This window comes from Aedes aegypti, chromosome 1, assembly GCF_002204515.2.
Source record: "Aedes aegypti strain LVP_AGWG chromosome 1, AaegL5.0 Primary Assembly, whole genome shotgun sequence".
NCBI lineage: Eukaryota > Metazoa > Arthropoda > Insecta > Diptera > Culicidae > Aedes > Aedes aegypti.
In genome coordinates this window covers 222,521,381-222,538,725 of record NC_035107.1, presented here as the reverse complement: position 1 = coordinate 222,538,725, position 17,345 = coordinate 222,521,381, and the positions used below count along the sequence as shown (strand labels likewise).

Genomic DNA, 17,345 nt, shown 5'->3' with positions numbered 1-17,345 from the left:
CATTCATTCATCGTTGGGATCCAAGATCCAAGTAGGTAGGTGACCCTGCGGGCATCGTGCTGGACCGAGATGGATTATAATATGTGGCAGCCTAACTTAATTATAGGATTCCGAAGCTGGTGGCAGACTGCAAATTTTTTGAAACGCTCGAGTTGATTCTTTCATGTTTCATTTTTTGGAAGGCAACAAAGTGGCTATTGCAACTTGCACGCAAGTTACATTCTCTACGGTCCTCATATGATGGAACTGAAAGTTTCATGAACGAATAGACATATCCACTCGAAAACTGTCACCATTTTTTGCTGACTCGATCGTTGGCGGCTGTTCAAACAATTCATATTTGCTTGCGTTTAGCATATTTACGAGGACTAATATGTACTCTAGTTGTTGCAGGTATGGGCGTAGCCAGGATTTCCGATAAGGGGACAGGACCCGTCATTGATTTCGCAATTTTCAAAAGCAGTTAATTTTGTTCAAAATCAAGGAAATTTACAAGAAAATGTTTAGTTTGAACAGAAAAACTGCTTTTGAAGTTTTGATGATGACGATCCAGCCCTGTCGTCCTGCTTCGTCGCGCTTAATCGACGACTAAGAAGCTTTTCTTAGATTTTTTTTACAATTTTCACCCAAATCAATAAAAAATGTAAGTAATGTGATAGAGTTTTGCGAAATCAGATACAATCTAACGCTCTATAAGATATTAATCAAAAAAATAAATTTCCAAACCTGTATCAACGCCCTGGAGTTATATGACCTTTTGCATGCAAATCAGTGTAAAATATAAAATTTAAAAACATATCAACGCCCTGGATTAATTTGTCCTTATTTTTTTAAGTCAGGTGCATCTTAACGCCATGTATGACATCAATAAATATTGCCATCATCTATCAACTACCAGGAGTAATTTGACTATGTTTCACATTTGACAATTTCAAACTCTATCAACTTCCTGAAGAAATTTTACCATATCACATTTGGATCAGGTGCATCTTAACACCATTTTGAACATCAATTGAAAATTATAGGCTGTACCAACGCCTTGAAGTAATTGGTCTTATCTTATGTAGATGAGGTGTATCTTACCGCCCCGTAGGACATCAATAGAAAATTTCTAGTGGTATCAACGCCCTGGAGTAATTTCTCCTTATCCTATTGATATCAGGTGCATATTAACGCCTTTTATATCAGCAAAAGAAATTTGATACCGTAAAATGGGGTGAAGTTGATCACTTTTGAGCGATTCTGTTCTATAATTCCTTGTAGGATGCATGTATTCTCATCCAAATATTTTTAAAACCTGTACTGGTTGGATGTATATCGAATTATAGAAACGAAATTTTTACGAATTGTTATCATAATAACGAAAACAATTTTTAGAAATCAAAAAGTGGAATTTTTGATTCCGGGGTGAAGTTGATCAATTACTGTGACATGTTTCCTAAAATAAATAGACATGCTAATTACTAAATTTGGGATCACTGATCCCGAATCAAGTCTCAAAAATCTTACATCGTGTTGATAAATCGGTCAATTTTAGGATTGAATGTTGTGGAATCCAGAATACACCAAATAAAACGCCTAAAGGTATGCAATTTTCTTTGAAATTGGCAACTCGCTCGCAAAAAGAACATTTTTATCTCTGAAAATGATTTTTTATACTCAATGCAAAACAGTTTTTTTAATGTTGTCTTTATATAGCCTTAGCAATAGTCGAATGTTTAGGGTAGAACCCTTTAACAGTTCATCGAACATTTCCTTAAAAATCTGTTTTGTTCTATGGTATAACTATATTGAACGACGAACCGAATTTAGAAACATCAAGAGCAGTTATCAGGTAATACGATATGACATAACTTGTGATAATTGAAAACAGTTAATAACTCTCTTGGCAGTTCATACCTGTGGGTACGGGAATGATCAACTTCTCCCCACTGATCAACTACACCCCGAATTACGGTACCATGTATCAACGCTCTCGAGTAATTTGATTTATTTCATGTAGATCGGACATCAATTTTGAATTCCAATCTTTTTCAACGCCCTGAAGAAATTTTACCTTATCTTATTTAAATAAAGTGCATCTGAATGTCTTGTATGACATCGAAATAAATTGTCAAGCGGTATCAACGCCCTGGAGTAATTTGACATTTTCTCATGTAGGTCAGATGTATATTACATTATTATTATTATTATCTTCATTAACGAGATTTGCCCGAGGCTGGCTCATCTCGGAACATGTATATTAAAGCCCTCTAACACATCAATTGAAAATTTCAAACTGTATCAACGCCCTAAAACGATTTGATTTTATCTTTCGTATATTAGGTCCTCTCAACGTCCTTTAGCACATCAATTGAAAATTTCAACCTGTATTCACGCCCTTAAAAAAATACTCTATCACATTTTTATCAGGTACATAAATGTTCTGTAGAGAGTTGAAAGAAATAAGCAAGATGTATCAACGCCCTGGAGTGATTTGACCATGACTTATGTTGATCAGCTGCACCTCATCGCCCTCTAGGACATTAATTGAAAATTATAAGCTATACCAACGCCCTAAATAAGTTTTACCTTATCCTAATGATATCAGTTTACTTGTCACCTTATAGAAGAATTTTCTTGTTAAATTATCTGGAGAAATCCGTAGAAAAAAAAAACACATGGGCATTAAAGCGACCAAACACCACGGTTCATATATAATTGACAAGAAATGTGTGGATAGAAAATCACGCCTATGAGAAATAAGGTTGTAAAACCAAAACATCAAATCGTGTGGTTTAAGGATAACCCTTAATTGCTTTAATTGCTTTGTAGAAACTCAGGAGTCCTCGAAGATCTACCTGCAAATCAATACACGATTTGTTGAAAGAATATTGAAATTTTGAAGGCAATTAAAAACTGGCAATCCAAGGGCAATTTTTAGAGAATTGTTTGAAAGGAGTGTTTTTTCCAAAATTTTGCGTTATTTATGAATTTAATGAAACTAGTTTAAAAACTAGAAAAATTAGTTATGAATACAGTAATGTTTTTCACGATGTTTATTTTTGAGCGTTTGTTTTACGAAAACGAAGTGAAAAACCTGCGCCAGATATTTTGTCCATACATAATAATGTTCTACATTATGATTCGTATGGTCATGAAACTGTGAAAAACGTTAAAACCTGTTTACGTCGTTTTTTTTTTTTCAAATAACGCAGTGCGTTAACTGATGTACAGTGTATGCAGCAGTATCCTGTGAAATAAATCACCGAATTTTAACTGTAAACAACAAAATTACATGTTTTCCTGTGAAGTCTTTTATTTTACCGACAACATCTACTAGTTTACCGGTAAAAAGCCGTGAAACAAACAAATTTACTTTAACTCTGTGAAACACTAACGAACAGTTCGGTAACAGTATTATTTTTACCTAACTTCTGTCAAATCGTTTGACAACTGCTCTGGCAGGTACGAGTTCTTTTTGTTTCAGTTTTTGCACATCACTTATAAGCAGTGAAAGCTGGTTTAGTGGTAGTAAACCTGCTTCCTGATTGGTACGTCGGTAGTTCGGTTCCCAGTCGAGCCATTTTCCAGTTTACAGTGTTCAAGGATTTTACAGATCGTTCGGTGGTTTTCCACCGAGCCTTACGCTGTTGCGATTGTGGTAAGATCCACTAATGCATCCTAATACAACATGTAAAAAATTGTGCATGGATCTCAGCACAAACTTCGTTGAGCATTTGTTTTCAGTCGCTTATAATATTTGAATCATGCCTGTAAATGGTGAAGTCGTGAAAGATGGCAAGATGTTGAAATGATTCTAGAATTAAGAAAAAATGTTTAGAGGTCTGATCTTACTCAGTATTTCTCTAATAATATTTTATCGTTATTTATTTAAACGTCAAGTAGTGGGAGAAATTTTCATACAAACCGGTTTCTAATTTTCAAGGAAAGTACATAAGTACAGAATGATGTTCTTATCAATTTAAGCTGTGTTGAACAAATGAAACAATATTATCAGTAAATATCGGTCACGTAGCAGCCCGACTAGAGGCTTGTAACAAAAATATAATAAAATTTTATCAGAATATGATATGCATAACATATTATGATATAATTTTGTTATGCTCCGTTATCCATAGAACATAATAAAACAGAAATATAACATAATGTGTTATATTTCTCTTTAAGATATTTTTTTGTTCATTTTTAACTACTTTATAACAAAATAAATAGATAGTTATGCATTGCAATAATATACAATATTATCGTATATCGAACAGTATTATAATTTTGATACTTTGTATCAAACATTATAACTTGGTTTGATATGTTTTTGATATAATTAAAACACATTTTGTTATGTTTATGTTATTATTCATACACTTTTTGTTATAATTTTAGTTATTTTAACAACATCCTGCATCAAGTTTATAACAACCTATGTTCGAAAAAAAATTATAACATAATAACATATGCTGATATAATTTTGTTATGTACCCTTAGTCGGGAGCCTTCTAAAAAATAGAAGCTCAAAAAAAAATATTACAGCGCGTCGATTCTACTAAATTTTACGCCAATAATTTGCGTTTCACAATTTTCTTATCATAAGGAGATAAAAACCTGGCTCTGTTTTTGAAGAAACGTTACACCAGTGCCGGTAAATTTTGTTGTCTATTGGATGAAAGAGTTCCAGCTAGTTATAGAACATTTTTCCTTTAAAATAATTCGATAATATATACTAAATTCAATTCATTAATAAACTATAACACTTCTTCTTGTATAACATTGGCGGAGATGAACAAGCCAAGGGCTGAAAATCTCCCTAATAAAGATAAATAATAATAATAATATAACATTGACATATAAAGATTTCGTACATCTCTTCAAATAAGTTGTGGTAAATTCTCAGACCTAGTTTTTGAACTAAACAGTGTTGAAGCTTAGGTGATCTCTTCGATCCATATTTTAATTGGATTGGAACACAATCGTGAAAATGCATATTGATTCTCGTGCATTTTTGTATTTGTATTTGTATTTGTATTTAAAATAGTCCATCTGACAAATTAGTCTTAATGAATAAAAACTTGAACATAACATACACTTAACACAGATTACTGAACTACAGATCGTATTCTATTAGCAAAATGCCTCGTCGGTACATCGAACTCGAAAAACTCTTCGACAGCTGAGAATGCTCGGATGCACGCTGAGATGGGTTCGTTGTATCCAAATACGGTGCGATGGAAACTTGATTGGAGAAGTGTTGTACTCCGGAGAACTCGGTTAGGAACACGAAATTCTAGCAAACTAAGCAGTTCTGGAGCATCGACTTCGCCATTTAGCAACTTCGCTATAAGCAACGATTGCTGTACCATTCTTCGTCGATCCAATGTTTCTAGTCCCAGGAGTCGGCATCTATCCGGATACGGTGGCAGGTTATCGGGGTCCCTCCATGGCAAGTTTCTTAGTGCCAAACGAATGAACCTCTTTTGAATCCGTTCAATTCTTAGACTCCACGTGAGTTGGTGCGGATGCCTAACGACGGATGCATTTTCCAAGATAGGGCCTACCAGGGAACAATACAATGATTTCCAGCAGTGCGGGTCTGAAAACCTTGGCAACCTTGGAAATAAAGCCTACCTGACGCGTTGCTTTTGAGATGATTGCAGAACGATGCAGCTCAAACGACATTTTCTCATCAAGCTGAACCTCTAAGTCAGTCACATGATCAACTCTGTTGAGAATGATCCCATCAATTTCGTAGTGAAAAACAATTGGATGCATCTTGCGGTGAAAAGTGATCACCTGAAATTTCTCTACGCTAATAATTAGCTTGTTTCTGCGGCACCAATCGGCAAACAGTGTTAACGAGTTCTGAAGACGCATACAATCATTTTCAGTCCGTACTACAATGTACAGTTTAAGATAATCGGCATAAATCAGCTTAAATCCTTCACCGAGAATGTTCCATATATTGAAGTATCTGTGAAAATTTTCCTCTAAAACGCCCCATTACCGCTTGGGAGTAGAAGCGCCCTCTGGGTTATAGTAACGCCCTCTTAAAAAGGGACGACTTAGAAGCTCAAATTTTACGACGACAGGGCTGACGATGACGGATCTTTGAACGTTAAGAGAAGGCGACCGACCTTTTAAGATATTCCACGCGATTCCACGGAATTTTTGGTAAAAGCTTCTCATGTCTCAATTATTTCATTATGATAACAAAGCTTACATTTTCTTTGTATAGAAGTTGATTTGCCCCTCTCTCCCTCTGGCTACTCATATGGTCACAGGCAATTGTTGCCGACTGCATCCAAGCCGAAGCAAAGTCTGGCCACATCGGTGACAATGGCAGTTGGCCTTGAACCACCCAGCCAGCAACATGTTTTACCGAATCGAAATCGAACACGTGTGCTGATCTTATTGCCGCCACCGCTGATGTTGCCAAGTAACAGATCAATGGATTGCCACGCGACGCGCCACAAATAAGCCGATTGTTGGCTCACATTATTGGAAATTGGTGTTTTCCAATCGCACGCGCAACTGTAAATATATCGGATCAATGACAGCCGGAGGCGACAACGTACGGGTATGCGACGCAAAACTGACAACCGAACCGGTGACAATTGCAAAGCAGCCTGTTGGATTATGAGTCAGCTCATAGGGTCGACCTTAGTCAGCTGTTTGGATTGGAACGCTGTTGATTATTTAAACTTGTTGCATGGAATCTGGTAAAATAATTGGGGTAGCTATCATCACCTGCAGACTTAATTATGCAGGATCTCCAGGGAAGCTTCTTCCTTAGTCGAGTGGTTAGAGTCCGCGGCTATCAAGTACAGCCATGCTGAAGGTGTCCGGGTTCAATTCCCGTTCGATCCAGAATTGTTCCTTGACTTCCCTAGGATTAGAGTATCCTCGTACTTGCCACACGATATATGAATGCAAAAATGGCAACTTTGGCAAAGAAAGCTCTCAATTAATAACTGTGGAAGTGTTTATTGAACACTGGGCTGAGAAGCAGGCTCTGTCACAGTGAGGACGTTAATGCCAAGAAGAAGAACGAAGACATACTCATAGTAGTTCAATGAAATGGGGCCTTCCTTAGCCGAGTGGTTAGAGTCCGCGGCTACAAAGCAAAGGCATGCTGAAGGTGTCTGGGTTCGATTCCCGGTCGGTCCAGGATCTTTTCGTAATGGATATTTCCTTGACTTCCCTGGGCATAGAGTATAATCGTATCTGCCACACGATATACGCAGAGCCGTAGCGTGGCCTCGTGGCGCCCTTGGCGAACCTCTATTTTGGCGCTCAATAATCAAAGCTCACCATAAATTATTTTTGAAAAATTTCCAGCGATTTCTACAATAATTTTTATGAAAATCATCAAAAGTGTCATAAATAGTTTAAATGTTTTCTTTAGTTCAGAACACATTAAATTATTGACTAAACTCCTGCAAGAAAATGTGTATCTTTTTATTATTTTCAATGAACATTTCCGAGTATTTCTGAATATTATCTGAGAGATGCTGATTTGCTAGAAACAAATCTACAGCATCTACTAGAAGTTTCATGCAAAGCTTTCCTCTTTCTCACTGAAAAAGAGCATACTTCTCAGCTTGATGTTCTTTTGAGTACTTCCACTGTTATTTACTGAGAGCTATGTTTCCATTGCTTGCAAAGCAGCAGTGGCAACATAGTGTGTGGAAATCACAAAATTGTCGTTAATCAATAACTTGAAGTATATTTAAGACTTTTCAAAGAATTGCTATTACCATTGAAATTGGAAGCTTTCTTCAAAGTTAGATAAATCATCTTCACGGTGTAAGAGAAGGTTCATCAGGGATCTATGAAAAGTAAGTTTACAATATATATTTTCGATGGAATAAAGTTTAAAAGCCATCAAAAGAACAAGGAAAAACTCCAACTTTTTGAAATGTGTTAAAATCTTAACAGCAATGTTGAAGAGCTCTAAATAGTTACGTTCAACCTTTCTACTACAATCTTTTTTGAAAAACCAAATAAGTTTCGAGTGTAGAACGTTCTTTAAGTTATTAAAAATGCATTACAGATTCTTAAATTATGTCTGCTCTGTAAATTTTCGGCTAGGTTTAGAGCAGTTTACAAATTATCAAAGTTATAAAAAACCAATTTAGTTTTAAATAAATATATTATGTCTTGCTTTGAGCTCCTTTAGCATGGTGAGATTCCGTTAATTCTGTCAGAATAATCTGCGTTCAATTTTCTGCTCAATAGAGTTCAAATTTTTGAACTGAACAATGAGCAAGCCTACTTGATCACTCCGTTCAACAAATTGAACTGGAACGCGAACTGAACGCGGTCAAATGCATCACTGGAATTAACAATATCTTTTGCAATGCATATTGCATATTTTGTTAAAAGGTTTTCAAAAATTGTTTTAAATTTTTCATCATTAAGTTTTTATTTTTTTAAATTGTTACTTATTAGAACCCCTCATTCAATACGCATCTCCAAAAGTTATCCAAGCGATTCACGCATTTTGGCGCCCCTTTCATGCTGGCGCCCTTGGCGGGTGCCAACCTGGCCAACCGCACGCTACGGCACTGGATATACGAATGCGAAAATGGCAACTTTGGCAAAGAAAGCTCTCAGTTAATAGCTGTGGAAGTGCTCATAAGAACACTTAGCTGAGAAGCAGGTTCTATCCCAGTGAGGACGTTAATGCCAAGAAGAAGAAGTTCAATGAAATTCATGAAATCTAGAAAGAATTCTATGAACAATAGTTCTTTTAATGTACAACAGCTTAGGCCAGCACCTAAAAAAATAGTCTATGGAGTTCTTGAAGGACCGATGAAGAAATCAATGCAATACTTCTTTCATTGAAATGAATGGTGAAATTGTTATACCATAATTAAAAACATAGGTTTGTAGACCTCAAGGCCTATATTCTATAGAGTTCTCGTATTAGCAATAACATCGTTATAAGTCAAAAGAATACTCCGTAACTAACGTGACGTATGCCCAGTAGCCTGGGACACGGGTATATGAAAAATTTAGATTCTCGCTCCAGTACACTTTTTGGATTGAATTTAGGTTCTATAACAACTGTGCAAAATTTCAGCTCGATCGGTGAAACTATATTTACGCGCCAACCGGTCAAAGTTTGTATGGGATTTACTATGGGAAAACATACTTTTGCAAAGAAAAATCGCCAGAGGTCGCGCATTGACCTCTATAAAAATACTGAACACAGATTTCGATAGGTATTTCTACGATGAACAACATTTTCGAAGACCCCAAAGCAATCCGATGCTTGTGAAAAAAGTTATTGAACAAATACTATTTGTAAATTTTGCCCAATTTTGTTATTATTGTTATTCCATTACGTGTTAATAAACGTCGACTTGCAAATAGGTTTTCATTGAATAACTTTTTTTTCACAAGCATCGGATTGTTTCGCGGTCTTCGGCAATATTCTTCATCGTAAAAATACCTATCGAGGTCTGCATTCAGAATTTTTATAGAGGTCAATGGGCGGCCTCTGGCGATTTTTCATTGCAAAAGTAAGTTTTCCCATTGTAAATCCCATACAAATTTTGAAGGGCTGGCGCGTAAATATAGTTTCACCGATCGAGCTGAAATTTTGCACAGTTGTTATGGGACCTAAATTCAATCCAAAAAGTGGACTAGAGCGATGATCTAAATTTTGTCCCACACTAATGCCCAGCTAACCATTAAGCCGTTTATTGGACCAAAATGTTGATTTGCGGCTGATTTGATGCCGATTAGCCGTTAAATAGCACTATATATACTATATATAAAATATTGGGCCTGATATTAGCCTTATGGTTACCTTGGTGTGTTTAAGGGTTTGTGCCATAACTAAACATTCGTACATCTTATGCAATACTCTATTTAGTTTATGAAGGGTTATGAAGGCTTTAGGGTCTATGCCATTATTATAATCTATCAATACACTACTGCTGCTTTTAAATCCTTAGTACTATATGTCATGGAGTTCGTGGTGGACCAAACACATCAGTACTCATCCACACAATACTCCGTTTACTTATACTCCGGTAATTTTTGTACCGAAATATAAACCGCTGAGCGCTAAGTTAAGAGTCACCGAACGATCTGTAATTTTAATCAAAACACAGCTGTCACAATATTACAAACTGTTCGTTAACGGTTACCGGGCAAATTGTAAAATTAATTACCGAACGTATTGTTAATAACAGTCGGTATTTCATTGCAGATTATAAAAAGAAAAAAAAAAACTGATGATGATAAATGAAACAAATTTATTTATTTCGAGTTCTCGTTTTCACTTCGTGTATTAATTAATAGCAATATTGACATTTGGTACACAATTCTACAGTCACAGTGTTCAGGAGTGCAAATTCGCATTAGCAAGATTGACTTCATTTTTCCGAATATGCTGGACGTTGTTATCTGAATCGTAAATTGGCAATTCTATCCTGCAACGAAACATCCAATCCTAGAATACAGCCCTTGAATGAAAATTTCTGGAGAATCTACTTATCATACTTACGGATAAGAACCAAACGTTCATCTTGGTCATCTGACTTAGTTAAAAAAAATAGTATCCATGATCCCAAACACATAACATTAAAAGTATCGGACACAATCCAAACGCGACGTTTTCCACTTTGATACAAATATGGCGGCATGTTTTGTGTTTGTAACAAATTACCATTTGCTCGGTAAACCATTGTAGTCCTAGTACTGAAGTACGGCAAAATTTACAGTGTACAGTGAATCTGAACGATGTACAGTTTTTCGGTAAACGAAATGATGATTTCGGTAAAAATAGGATAAATATGTTTATGATTCTCCTATTTTTCAAGTTTTTTTTTTGGTAAAGCTCGTTAGCAATACCGAAACCTCAGTTATTTATTTATTTTCATTGAGTTTTCAGTAAAAAAAATACCGAACAACGAAATGAAAACTAAGTGTGTGTGTGTGTGTGCCATATTCAAATGAAAACATCAAAAGATTGTTGATTAGATTGTTAATTGATGTTTTTTGATGAACCTGAATACTTGTTGCACTCACTAAGTTACCAAAACGGGAATATTTACGAACTTACACACATTCTGGTGTGGTGACATTATCACTAGGAGCCCCGGGATCAAATATCAGTTGTACCTTAAATTTGAATCAGCCATATCTCAGCAACGGGTCAACCGATCTTCGAAACTTTTTCACGTATCTCATGTCCATATCCTCAAGTTTTGTACGGTTGGAAGACAATGTTCCTAGGGGTGTCCAAATTTTCCATACAACAATTTAATCAATACATTTTTTTTTCAGAGGACATGTCTGAGCAGTACTATAAATTTTTAATTACACTCAAAATTTAAATTACTGAACATAATCAAGAAAAATTCAAAGCACTGATATGTAATTTTTTTAACATTATTTTGATTGCTCTGATCTAGAGAACATTTTTTAGTAGATAAAGGAATACTAGATTTCACTCAAAACTTATTTTGATTAACCCTTTGTCTGTGTTTGGGGTCAATATGACATCAGAGCACTTTGACGGGGTTGTAACTTTTTTGGAAATGGCGCTTATATCTCGGAAACAGTCTTCTATATAAATAAAAATGGAATGGTGTTTGTTAGTCCCGAAATGGCTTGAGAACGGGCCAACCGATCTACGTGATTTCCTTCGCAGTTCCGTTCCTCAAGGGTTGCAACATGTTTTTATGGAATAATATTTGCGAAAAACTTAATGAGAAAATTGGGAAACCGGGAACACAATTTTGACATTTTGTGCAGTGATTTTCCATGGCCTACGAAGTATGCCGAGACAGCTAGTCTATCTATATAAATAAATTTGAAATTGTTTATCGGCATATCGGTCTATTTTGCTCGAAGTAAGAGGGAGCATGGAGAAGAAAGCAATGAATACTAGATGGATAGGTACCGTAAGGGAACGGCGAGAGAAATTGGATAAGATGTTGAAGAGGGCATACCATATGAAACAGTATTTCTTGAAACGTCACTTCCTTGTGGCTAACGTCCCCTATGGGAACGGCTTGGGTGTGTTTTGAGAATGACACTACCAAGACAGGCTGTACATATAAGTCGTATAATAATGAGCTCACTATATACGGTTTGAGCAGACCAAAATTTGAAATCGGTATTTATCAAAATCCAGATAATTTCGAAACTTGAGCTCTTCAGTTAAATTGTTCTGGAGGTAGAGCGTTAGCTAATGGTACCTCTTTTGATTCGAAATTCGCCCGCTAGATGGCACTAGTGGGCATGAAACTTTTACTTTTGTTTTGCAGATATTTCAGGATGCTGACCATTTAGAAGGATCGGCAAAGTTGTTCCGTAAGCTAAGGACTACCATTGTTTGAGCTAGTCGATTCCAAATTTTGCCACTAGGCGGCGCTAGTGAGCATGAAACTTTTGTTTTGCAGATATCTCAGGAGCCTGACCACTTAGAAAGATAGCGTCTTCATCAAAGTAGTTCATTAACTATCATCATTTTTGCCAAACTAAAACTTCAAGAATTGAACGAAGATAACACTTGAGCTATTGAACAACTCTGTCGAAGACGCCATTTATCTAAAGTGGTCGGGCTTCTGAGATATTTACAAAACAAATATTTTATGGTCACTACCGTCACCTGGTGGCAAGATTTAGAATAAACTAACTAGATCTGTGATAGCCCTTGGCCGAACAACTTTGCCGAAGACGCCATCTTTCGAAGTGGTCACGCTCGTGGGATATTCGCAAAACCAAGGGTGTTGTACAAAATACAGCGCGCGACTACTCGCGACTCTACAAAAACTACATGCTATTGCTTTGAAATTTGTTTTTGAGACAAATGAGAAGGTTATTTAGGGTTTCTCGTAGGGTTTTCAATAAAATAAATTTTGAGTGTAATCCAAAATTTATTCTTCTGCTCAAAAATGTTCACTGTACTCATTTAATATATCTTATAAGCATAAGCAAAAGTATAAGCATTGATGACCTACAATTCGTAGTTGCTACTCCTTGATTGACCGGAATAACCAAATTGTACAGGGAACCACTAGATGTAGCTTGGGAGTAGCGTACCACCTTCAATGTACAATTTCTAGAACTCCAAACTTAGTTATGTCAATAACGGCGCCGGCCACGTCCTTACGGTCATCGGGGAAGGGAAGGAATGTTAGTGTGACACCCATTGCTACTAGAACCGAGAACACCTCTGCATCTCCATGGTTTTCACAGGAAGAAGTTTTTGTTAGTGGGAGGAGTTCAAAAGCTACATGATCAGGATTCACCTTGGTAAGTGATGCGATTCATGTTGCCTCAATTTAAAAAGTTATTTATAAGTGCGTCGACATTTTAAATGTTGAAGTATTCAAAGGTCATGTTTTAGTAATTGTGAAAACTAAATAAAAGAATAGATTCATTTATCTCATTTTTTGATAAAACGGGAATAAGGGCTGATGCCGACACTTATAGTGACGAACCAGTCATAGTTTGTTCAACGAATAAATAAATATAACATCGAATATAAAGTAGGAAAGACCTCACCAAATTCTTGATCCAGCTGTTTCTTGATTCTTGATGGTAGCTCAAACACTCCAGCACACAAGAGAAGTAGAGGAGTAGAAAATTCAATCCTATTTTCTTTCTTGGATAACTGCGCGAAAAACGGGGTTCCTCTGCAAATCCAACCTCTTCTCGCTTGATCGAGCCTCAGCTTCTGTTGCACAAGAACACTATCTGGACTATTCTTCCTGTAATTTTTTTGGACTCTACAACAAAATCGGCACTGAATCGAACGCAAGCACAATTAAAAAAATTACGCACTTCCACCGGCCATTTGACCATTCTTCCGGCCGAATGAAATATCACTTCTGTACTCACTTAATATATCTTATGCCGAAAAACTACATGAAATTTTATTTATATGCAAACAGGTTAAAAAACTAAGAGTTTTTGTACTTTTCCAATTATAATAAATTTTGAGTGTAATTTAGAACATCCAAACTAATTGAAAATGTTCTTTGGACAACTGCAATCAAATTAATGTCCAAAAAACTACATGTCATTGCTTTATATTTCAGTTTATAGGAAAACAGTTAAGAAAAAAAGGTATTTTTTAGTTCTTTTTAATAATATTAATCTAGAGTGTTATCAAAAATTTATATTCCTGCTTGTACAAGGAAATTATATCGAAAAAAAAATGTCAAAAACGTCTCATTGGACAACATTGTAGATGGAAGTTTTGAGTTGGGACGTTCAAAATAAGAGATTAAAATGATCTAGATCAGTTACAAGTGATCTAGATCAAAACCAAAAGGATCAAAATGTAGTGCAATTTATTTAAAAATACTTTGTTGAAGGTGCAACATTTCTACTATACATAACACAGCGTAACAAAAATGACATTTTTGCGTGTCTCAAGAATCAAATTATGTGTCTCTAGTAGATTTTGGGCTGCTGAATCTGATGCTGTTCTCAGAAATGTTCCAGCACGTCTCAATTTTTAGCTACAGGTCGCCAAAGGTGCATTAAACACTGGTTTTATTGATGTTTACATAAAAATTAAACAATGATTTATCAAAAATTTTTGGGATCTAATCCACCAAGCATGCAAAATAGGACTTAAACTTTCATTTCAGATATAATTTGGTTGAATTTGCACGGTTTAATTTAGATTAAATCTATTTTTTCAACATGCTTACAGTCTCCATACAAAAATTATTTAACAATATTATCAATTTTGATCAATTTTTCATTGAGATCTCATATATTGATTGATACTCTTTTTTTTATTTCGGATATCAAGATGGTGTTGAGTAAACCCCCTCCCTCATCCCTTTTTTAAAGATATCAATACACACACAAATCTACATTATGTTGCAGTATATGGATATGTTATGTTTTTTTTACCGTATGAGCCTTTAGTTTTTGTTTTGTTTTGTAACATTATCAGAAAAGATGAAGAGGTTTTGTGCCTCTTTGAGAAAGATTTCGAAAGGAAATCACTCAAAGGGTTAGTTATAATAAATAAATAAATAACCTCGTTTTATGAACTGATTCCATTTACGAATCAATTCAGTTTGCGAGCCTCCGATCTAGTTCGTAAATTGATGTAACAGTGTATATTTTGCAGTTTAATAGCACTAGGGATACTCACCAGATTACGATAGTGTACGGCACGATCTGCTAGACTTCATAGCGTTCTGCACGATGTATCACTCAGTCTGCAAACAAACAAATGATAGAAAAAACAACATTAGAATAATTAACCTTCGAACAAATTTTCCCTATAAGCAGCTGATCCCCCTTCAAGTGACAGACAACGAAACGCAAGTAAGTTATCAACCGATTTTATCGGTCCTATCGTAAGCCTTGCACAAATCAAATGATTAGATTATTATCCTATCTCGTATGCTTGCCTGGTAGAGCGAAAGACATCAACTGAGTAGAATGGTCACGTTAGGCGATAGGTACCTACTACTGAAGTGATCGTAGACACTCCCAAGTTGTCCTAGGGATGACCTTTAGGCGACGTAAGCCTCGCCAATTCGCAGTCTATGTTGGACGGCGCGAGCCTTACGTTCTCCTAAAAGCAAACGTCCTCAAAGCTTGATTGATGGAGAAGACTCGGTTGACTCATCATCCGCCGGCAGTAGTGGTCAGCATGCGATGGTGATGGACGATTGAAAAATCAACGAGGTACAGTAGCTCTCTGTAACGACCAGTTGTTACAAGATTCAATCGAGAAGGAAGTGCCGGCTTATGAATGCATAATTAATCACGTACCCCCCCTCCGGGAATAGAGGCGATGATTGAGGGGCGGATCTGGGCGGAGCTAGAGTCTGGCTCCACAGGGTACTTTTAACAGTGTGTAATGGCATTGTAATAAGGCATACGGAAGCAGTGCGATAAATAAGATCCGGCATTCTTTCGGATGCCCGGATACTAGTTACAGTTCAGTTTCAGTTCAGTTTCAATTGTTGTAGACATTTTCTGACTCCCAACTGGGACAAATTCCGTTTCTCAGCTTAGTATTTTTATGAGCACTTCCATGATTATTAGCTGAGAGCTTTCTTCGACATTTGTTCGTTTTGACATTTGTATATCGTGTAGCAAACACAAAAAAGAAGGGATTGGTGGTCCAATGGCTACCACTTCTGTTTCATAAGCAGTAAGTCATGGGTTCTATCCCAGGCCTGTCCCTTCTCTCGTACTTTGTAGTTGTACCTTCCACTTGCTTCTGTCTACCTCTTCAAATATATCACAGTTGATCTATCACAGTTCGTTGCATTTGCTAGAACCAGAGACGGACAAAAACCCCTACGTTCGTTTTTCAATTCTCCCCTACCTTCGTCACGTTTTTGTGTGAGTCCTCCGAAATCTCTCGCACGGGCAACTTGAAAATAGCACGCACAGTAAATGTCAAACGTTTTATAGCATGCATAGGCCCATTCATCCATCATTATAGCATGTATTTCTTTACGTCTCCCGATCAACCAGTCAGTGATTGTCGATAGCGGTCGATACCGATTCGTTTTGAATCGTTGGCGATTTCCATCGCTGGACAAAGATCTATAAAGAAATTGTTACACTGGTTGATCGGGCTGATACATAGGCAATCTGCTAACCAAACAGCAAGCCTCTCTGGCATAAATTTACCACCCATACATCTTCCCGCATAAACTGGCGTAGCTGAAGGGGTATATCTGGTCTATTATGGGAGCTCTCTCCCAAGGCCAGACAAAATAAAAAAAATGTGCATTTTTGCATGTAACTAATTTATTATCATACTAGTGGTCCCGGCAAACTTCGTCTTGCCATCAAGTAGGCTGTTGAAAAACGCTATTGATCGTCCCATACAAAAGGACAGTTTCGTTCACGCTCGTTTTTTCAACTTTCCCGGTGAATATCCTGGGATTGTTATACACACAAACACGTCGAAACCCTTGACGAACAAAACGGTGAAGGAATCATTAAAATCTGTTGACCCGTTCGTAAGCCATTTCGTGACATACAAACACCATTCCATTTTTATTTATATAGATATAGATAAATCATGTAGTTCTCTCCGTTTTTTGCTATCCATAGTTGATGCTTTCTCCAATCTGTTCATTTTTGTTCCGCACACGACGACTGGAGTGGATTAGGCCCATTTTTAAATGATCTGGAAAAAAATTGGCAAAATGATGATGAGATTCCGAAATGAATACGACAAACGAACTTACCGTTTCCTGTGGCAGCTTTTCTGGGAAGAATATCCATTGAGGATGCTGTTTTTGATGTGAGCCAAACGCGGCACAATCGCGGAAAGACCGGTGTTGTGTTGGCGATGAATGATCTATTCCCGGCATAATACATTGCTGCTT

At 36.6% G+C, this 17,345-nt stretch overlaps 1 protein-coding gene across 5 annotated transcripts in view; it reads right to left on the bottom strand.

Annotated features, from left to right (window-relative positions):
* Nucleotides 1-17,345, bottom strand: part of LOC5580013 (leucine zipper putative tumor suppressor 3) — a 283,045-nt gene that overhangs the window by 17,542 nt on the left and 248,158 nt on the right. For all 5 annotated transcript variants that reach the window (XM_021857646.1, XM_021857643.1, XM_021857647.1 and 2 more), the window contains exon 4: nucleotides 15,137-15,203. The gene's annotated coding sequence lies outside the window, so the exon portion shown is untranslated. The remainder of the gene's footprint in view (nucleotides 1-15,136; nucleotides 15,204-17,345) is intronic.